The 7,423-nt window shown below is 39.7% G+C and overlaps 1 pseudogene; it reads right to left on the reverse strand.

Moving 5' to 3' along the window:
* Positions 1-271: 271 nt before the first annotated feature.
* LOC138154887 (PITH domain-containing protein 1 pseudogene) lies at positions 272-1,052 on the reverse strand (annotated as a pseudogene).
* Positions 1,053-7,423: the final 6,371 nt, after the last annotated feature.

Genomic DNA, 7,423 nt, shown 5'->3' on the forward strand with positions numbered 1-7,423 from the left:
TGTGTAATAAAACACAAAAAAAAAACAATATAGATAATGTTAATTTGTGGTTTTCTAGGCCAATATTGACTCATGGGGATCCATTTCTTTTTGACTTTGACACTACTGCATTAGTGACTTTAATTCCTTTTAGTCTGCTTAGTCCCTATATAACCCCTAAAATCTGAAAATTGATAAAACTCTTTACATTAGTATAGATCAGTGTCTTCAAATATACTTGAGATACACTTATCTCTTCCTACACCCATTGCCTATCACTCTGAGGAAAACTCTAGCAGAGATAATTGGTCAAATAAGCCCCATCTTTTTCCTTCCAAAAAGGTTGCCTAACATCATCGACACAAGTTTCTGTGGGAGCCCCAGCTTGCCTTTGAGAAATGAAGTGTGTCTGTGGGGTGACCTGCTGGACCTTGTGATCTGCTGGATTAGCTGATGCTTCATAATTGCAGATAGTCACCTCGTGTCGAGGCATCTCAGTCCATTCTCCTCTCAGTCCAACATAAAACACCTTTGTGGTGTCAGTGCCCAAGTTTTTTTGAAATATAAATAGAGAGATAATAGACATTTGAAAAAAGAGAAATTTTTGTAGCATATTCTAATTCTCCAGTGAGGTCTCAATTTAGACTAAAAGTCTGATCAAGTTCTCAGTCTGTATCATCAAAAGACATTTGTGGAATGTTTTTGAACATTCTCATTTCCGAAGGATGCGAGTCATCGTCCTCTCCCATAATAATGATTTCTTTCAGTTTAACATTACCCATAAACAGAATATTAAACAGCAACTCTTCATCAGCATCACTTTCTACAAACTTGGTGCAGTCAGCTGGTTCCTCCCTCGGCTTGAAGACGCCGCGGCCGCTGCCCTCGCGGCTCTTGTTGAGGCACTGTAGGCGCTCCAGGTCGATGCGCAGGTAGAGGCCTTAGGCCAGGCCGCGCTGCCCCAGTGGCTCCTTGTGCTCCGCGGCGCAGCGGCAGCAGCCGCCCCTGCCTTGGCTGTGCCCGTGCAACATGACGCCGGTCCAGGCCCCTCTGCGGCCCCTACTTCGTCCCAGTTACACCCACTCCACCAAACAGTGAGGCCGCGACTCTGCGCCCACCTGTCGCACCAATGCAATATTGACAGCACCCATGATGATAATAAAGACTGTGACTGTAGGTATCACATGACGTTTGGTCACAAAATATGCAAAACTCTCTAGCTAGAGAACAGAACTGAAGCATTTATTTAGAGACCAGAAGACCCATCCCAAAACCAGTAAGCTGATACCATCATAGTACCAAAAATATTCAAAAGCATAATAAGGCTGAGAGTCACAGCATCCTTCAGCCTTCCCACAAACCAATACAAGATCAATATTTACTCATGAACCTCTCTCTCTCCTTGCCTCAACTTCCCCTCTCTCTCACCATCTCTCTGGCTCTGATCAGCTTCCTGTGGGTTCTGCTGTACCCTTTAGCAAATTTCCTCCATCACAGGCTCCATGGGATTACATTCAGCCTCTTAGGGGGCAGAGATTTTCTACAAAGCAGTGGAGGTCTTCAAACTCCCCACAAGGTCTATTAAGGGGCAGGGAAGATCTTCAAATTCCAATTGTCATTACATTCACTTAGAAAATAATAAAGTAAAAATAACTTTGAAAAATACACTAAATATATTGCATAGGATTGAATCCAGATCAGAATTATGCACATCTGATTAAATGGAAATTTTCATGAATTATAAATTTCTCAATTTACAATTAACCTGTTAGTTTACAATAAATCCAAGCTCAAATAAGTTTTCATATGATAAAAATGCATGTTTTCCCCCAAAAAAACCTTGATAATATTCCTTTAATGTGCAGTCTTAATTTCCCATTATTGCAAAAAAGAAATTGGCAATGATAGGTATTTAAAGAAGTACATTCCAATTACTATTAACAAAAGCAGTTCATTATTCCAAGCTAATCAATGTAGCTATTAAAGTATTGTAAACAGAATCATTATTGATATGAATTATATAGCTACCACTACACTATATCATATTCTACTTTACTGCTTTTTCTCTTGCTCATTTATTGTGCTTATATATTTATAAGCAAACATGTATGAATGTAAATATATACACAAATACACTATATATACATGTATATGTTATATGTTATGAATAAGGCTCACATGCAGTTATAATAAATATCTGAATTGAATCTTGGTCATCCTCTCCCAGATATACTTTGATGTCTGCATTTGTGAGGAGCAGAAGTAGGACTCTGACTGGATATTTGCCTCTTCCCTGTTTTATTTCCAAGACAGTTGTTTGGCTACAGGTACAATACTATCTGGGGAGGTGGGAGTTGGGAGGGGAAGAATGGTGTTAACAGTAAGCACTCCCAGGGAATGATCTTCATTCATTCCCAGGATAGCTGCTAGCACAGGTTCTTTGACCTGCTTTTCTAAAAGAAAGCAACTCAAAAAGTTTTAACAATCTTACTTTAATCAAACATATATATCATTTACTTAGTTCAGGGGAAAAAGTCAGCACCCTGAACTTCAGAGAATACAAACAGAAGTTACAAGCAGAAATAATAGCATAAAGACCAACAGACAGGGTATTTAGCTGTCTGAGAAAATAAAACATACAACACAGATCAACAGACAGATCCAACTGTCTGATCATTACATACATAAACAGTTATGAGAGAGAGAAGCACCAACATCTGGGGTTTCAAAATTGGGGTGCTCAACAGCTTCCCAAAATATCATCTGGCCAAATCATAAAACTCTTCCCAAGAGTGAGCCCCAAAGCAAAATGGTAACCTCTGACTATATATACACTTCTTCAGGGTCAGAGGGCATCACAACACTCGTGACCCACTGCCTAATTACAAAGCAATAAAAGGTGTGGGCCTTCTTGAAAAATAAGCCTCATCTAATCAAGCTTCTCTTGTTGGGCTCAATTGAAACCTATGAATGAACAGGGAAGATCTTCAACTCCCATTAACATTATAGACAGAAGAAGAGGACCAATGTTCTCCATGCTCACTCTGAAGGGGAGGGTAGCACTTAGCTTATATTCTCCAACTAGGTCCTTCCCACTGAATACTGGACACAAACTCACATGAAGAATGGCTAGTAAATACATTCATCTAAGAGAAAGACAAATACAATATATGTCAAAATATGTTGTACAGATTAGAACTGAACAAAGATACAAAAGAGTAAAAGAGGGAGGCAGAGTCAAGATGGGGGAATAGAAACAGGACTTCTGCAGAGCTCCAGCTTTCACCTTCCTCAATTCATGTAAAAGGGGACTCTGAACAAACTTTGCAGCTACAGAACCCACAAAATGACACAGAGAAGCTAAGCTCGACTGAGGACAGCCTGGCAGGCTGGCAGGAATTGGCCAGCACAGTGTTCTGGGAGCTGAGCCCAAGCCCGCATGTAGTGGAGGTTTTAGCCCCAGGGCAGGCCTGACCAACCACCTGCTGGAGGGACTTCAGATCACCATGAGCTGTGACCATCTCCAGAATTATCAACACATAGTTGCTAAGGACAAAGTGAGAGGTTAGTGCAGTGTGGACTTTGGGACTAGTAGTTGGAAGAGCATTGGCTTTTGCCCCCAGGGTGAGAAGCTGCTGAGATGCCTCAGCGCAGCTCTGTGCCGGCGCCACATTGCAGCTTCAGCTCCTGGCCTGCAGACTATAGGGGGACTAAGTGACCAGTCTAAGGGGTAATTTGCCTTTCTCTTAGATAAATGTATTTACAACCTGCTTGGATGTGGATAGCAGACTAGGGTCAAGGTACTGGGGTGTGTGACTAGCTTGCCAGAGTGTGTGGAGTTTTCAGAGAGGGCACCCAACTAATACCTCCACAGCTGAGAAAATCTGATTAATTGGGATGGAAGCTCGCCTCTCTGATGGCAGAGTCCTACTGTGACAAAAAGCTCAAAAGTCAAGTAACTGAGTGGCGAACTGACCAGGTAAAGGAAGCAAAACAAACAGAAAAAGCAAACATTAGACTCCCATTTTGGGGACAAAAAGGATCAAAGCATGAAACAGGAGGAAGACAGTGAAGTAAGAACTGCTGCACCAAAAGCTTCCAAGGAAAGTACGAGATGGTTACAGGCCATAGAGGACCTTAAGAACCAGATAAGAGAAGTGCAGGAAATATTGGGAAGAGAAATGAGAACAATGCAAGAAAATTATTAAAAAACAGACTAACTCAAAGGACAAAAGAGGCTCAAAAAGGCAATGATGAGAGGAATGCCTTAAAAAGGTGAATTTGCCAGATGGAAAAAGAATCTCAAAGCTCACTGAGGAGAACCATTCTCTCATATTTAGAATGGAGCAAAGAGAAGCTAGTGACTTGAGGAGAAATCAAGATGCTGTTAAACAGATGGGGGGGAGGGTAGTTGGAAGCACACATTTATGTAAAGGGGAAGGACAAAAGTAGAGAATAGATCAAGTGGGAGATTGGATACGAGGGAGGGAAATATAATCCATCTTGTACTATATATCTACCATGGTAATATTTTGCATTAGCTACACATGTACAACCTATATTGAATTTCTTATCTTCCCAGTAAGGGTGGGTGACAAGGGAGGGAAGGAATGAATCTAGAATGCAAAGTTTTAAAACCAAATGTTTAAGTTTGGTTCCGGCCTCACATACTTAACACCCACACACACACAAAAGAACTAGCCATGTAACCTTGGGCAAGTTACTTAACCCCAATTGCCCTCCAAAAGGCAAAAAAAAAAAAAGCACAGCGAGTAAGAGCCCCAGAGTCAGGATGACCTGGGGATCGAAACCCGGCTCTGATACTTAGCACCACACCCAGAAATAACTGGTCATGTAAGCTTGAGCAAGTTACTTAACCCCAATTGCTTAAAAAAAGAGAAGTGGAGGAAAAATTGGAAAGAGAAATGAGAACAATGCAAGAAAATTATGAAATGAGAGTCAACAGCCTGACTGAGGAAAATAACACTTTAAAAAACAGACTAACTCAAATGGCAAAAGTGGCTCAAAAAGGCAATGAGGAGAAGAATGCCTTAAAAAGCCAAATTTGCCAGATGGAAAACGAATCTCAAAAGGTCAATGAGGAGAATTATGGCTTCTGAATTAGACTGGAGCAAATGGAAGCTAATGACTTTACGAGAAATCAAGATGCTGTTAAGCAGATGCAAACAAATGAAAGAATAGAAGGCAATGTGAAATATCTCAAGGGAAAAACCACTGACCTGGAAAATAGATCCAGGAGAGATCATTCAAAAATTATTGGACTACTTGAAAGCCATGATCAAAGTAAGAACCTAGAAATCATCCTCCAGGAAGTTCTCAAAGAAAACTGCCCTGATGTTTTAGAACCAGAGGGCAAAATAGAGGTTGAAAGAATCCACCAATCACCTCCTGAAAAAGATCCCAAAAAGAGAACTCCTAGGAATATTATAGGCAGGTTCTTGAATTCCCAGATTAAGGAGAAAATATTATAAGCAGCCAGGAAGAAACAATTTTAATATTGTGGAAACACAGTCAGGATAACCCAGGATCTGGCAGCTTCTACACTGATGGATCAAAGGGCTTGGAAAAAGATATTCTGGAGGTCAAAGGAGCTGGTTTTAAAACCAAGAGTCACCTACCCAGCAAAACTGAGTATCATGTTTCAGGGAAAATATGGTCATTCAGTGTAATAGAGGACTTTCAATCTTTCTTGCTGATATAACCAGAGTTGAACAGTAAATTTGACATTCAGGTACAAGAAGCAAGAGAAGCATGAGAAGATAAAAAGGGAAAAGAAATAATAAGGAACTTACCAAAGTTGAACGATTTACATTTATACATGGAAAAACAATAATTGTAACTTACAAAACTTTTCTCAGTAGTTGAAGGGAATATATATATATATATATATATGTTTATATATTTCTATATATGAGGGTATATGCGCATATGAATTCATATGTGAATGTGTGTATATATGTTTACAGGTATACATAGATAGTGGGCACAGGACCAATTTAACAGGAAGGGATGATACTTAAAAGGTGAAATTGAGAGGTGAGACAGGAATATAATGAGAGGAGATGGGGAGAGACAGAATGGGGTAAACTATATCATACAGAAGAGGCAAGGGGAAATGGTTTCAATGGAGGGGAAGAATAGGAAGGCAAAAGGGAATGCGTCAACCTTATTCCCATTGAATTTGGCTTGAGGAGCAAATGAAATACATACTAAATAGAGTATCTCACCCTACAGGAGATTGTGGGGAGAAAGAAAAATTGGAAGCACCCACTTTTGAAAAGGGACTCCTGATTACTACAGGATCACAGTAGAGAATAGAACAAGTGGGAGGTGGGATAGGAGGGAGGGAAATATCGTCAGTCTTTTATAATATATCTACTATGTTATTGTTTTGCATTAACCACACATGTACATCCTATACTGAACTGCTTATTTTCCCAGAAAGGGTGGGTGACAAGAGAGGAGGGGAATGAACCTCGAATTCAAAGTTTTAAAATCAAATATTCAAATATGTATGTGTGTGTGTATATATATATATATATATATATGTGTGTGTGTGTGTGTGTGTGTGTGTGTGTGTGTGTGTGTGTGTGTGTGTGTGTACATTATTATCAATGGTATTTTACATGTAATTGGAAAAAAGATATACAGGACCTGGGGCATAGAGATCCACTGGTAAAGTTGAAAGGGGTATGGGAGAAAATATGGGAGAGAGCAGATTGGAGGAGGGGATATCCTGTGGGACTTCAATTTTTTGGGGGGTGGGTAGGTTAAAAATGGGGAGACAATTTGTAACTCAAAATCTGGCAGAAATGAATGATGTAAATCAGAAGTTAATAAAGCATTTGAAAAAAAAGAAAAAAAGAGTAAAAGTTTTGTTTGGGAATAAGATAGGTTTTCAGGAAAGGAAAGGTATTGTTGTGGGAAGTCTGCTGTTAACTATCTCAAAGGTGATAGATAAGCACTACAAATAAATAGACAAGGAGTGAAGGGCCAACTCTCCACATATCTATGGTGCTACAGTCTCTTGCTGAGCTTTCAAATGTTCCTTCTTTTCTCCTGCAACAATTTCTCTCAAAGTCTTCTAACTATCTCATGATTTTTTCCCTCTCAAGTCTAAAAAACAAGTTATCTTTGTTCAGTGTTTTCTCAGCAAATAAAGTTATAAATCTTGCATATGAAACATACAATATTGAACTGTCCCTTGGAAAGAAAAAAAAAAGGAAAAAGACACCGCAAGCAGGTGTGAAGAAGTATATGACAGTGCTGAGACTTTAATCTGGGCCTTTCTAACTTCAAGGCTGATTTTCAATCCTCTATGATCCTGCATACACACACACACACACACACACACACACACAGAGAGAGAATCCAAATCAAAGAAAATGAGAGAGAGAGAGAGACAGAGAGAGAGAGAGAGAGA

The sequence above is a fragment of the Petaurus breviceps genome, unplaced genomic scaffold (genome assembly GCF_028583685.1).
Source record: "Petaurus breviceps papuanus isolate PSGF00001 unplaced genomic scaffold, PetGlider_PUasm1.0 91133, whole genome shotgun sequence".
Taxonomy (NCBI): domain Eukaryota; kingdom Metazoa; phylum Chordata; class Mammalia; order Diprotodontia; family Petauridae; genus Petaurus; species Petaurus breviceps.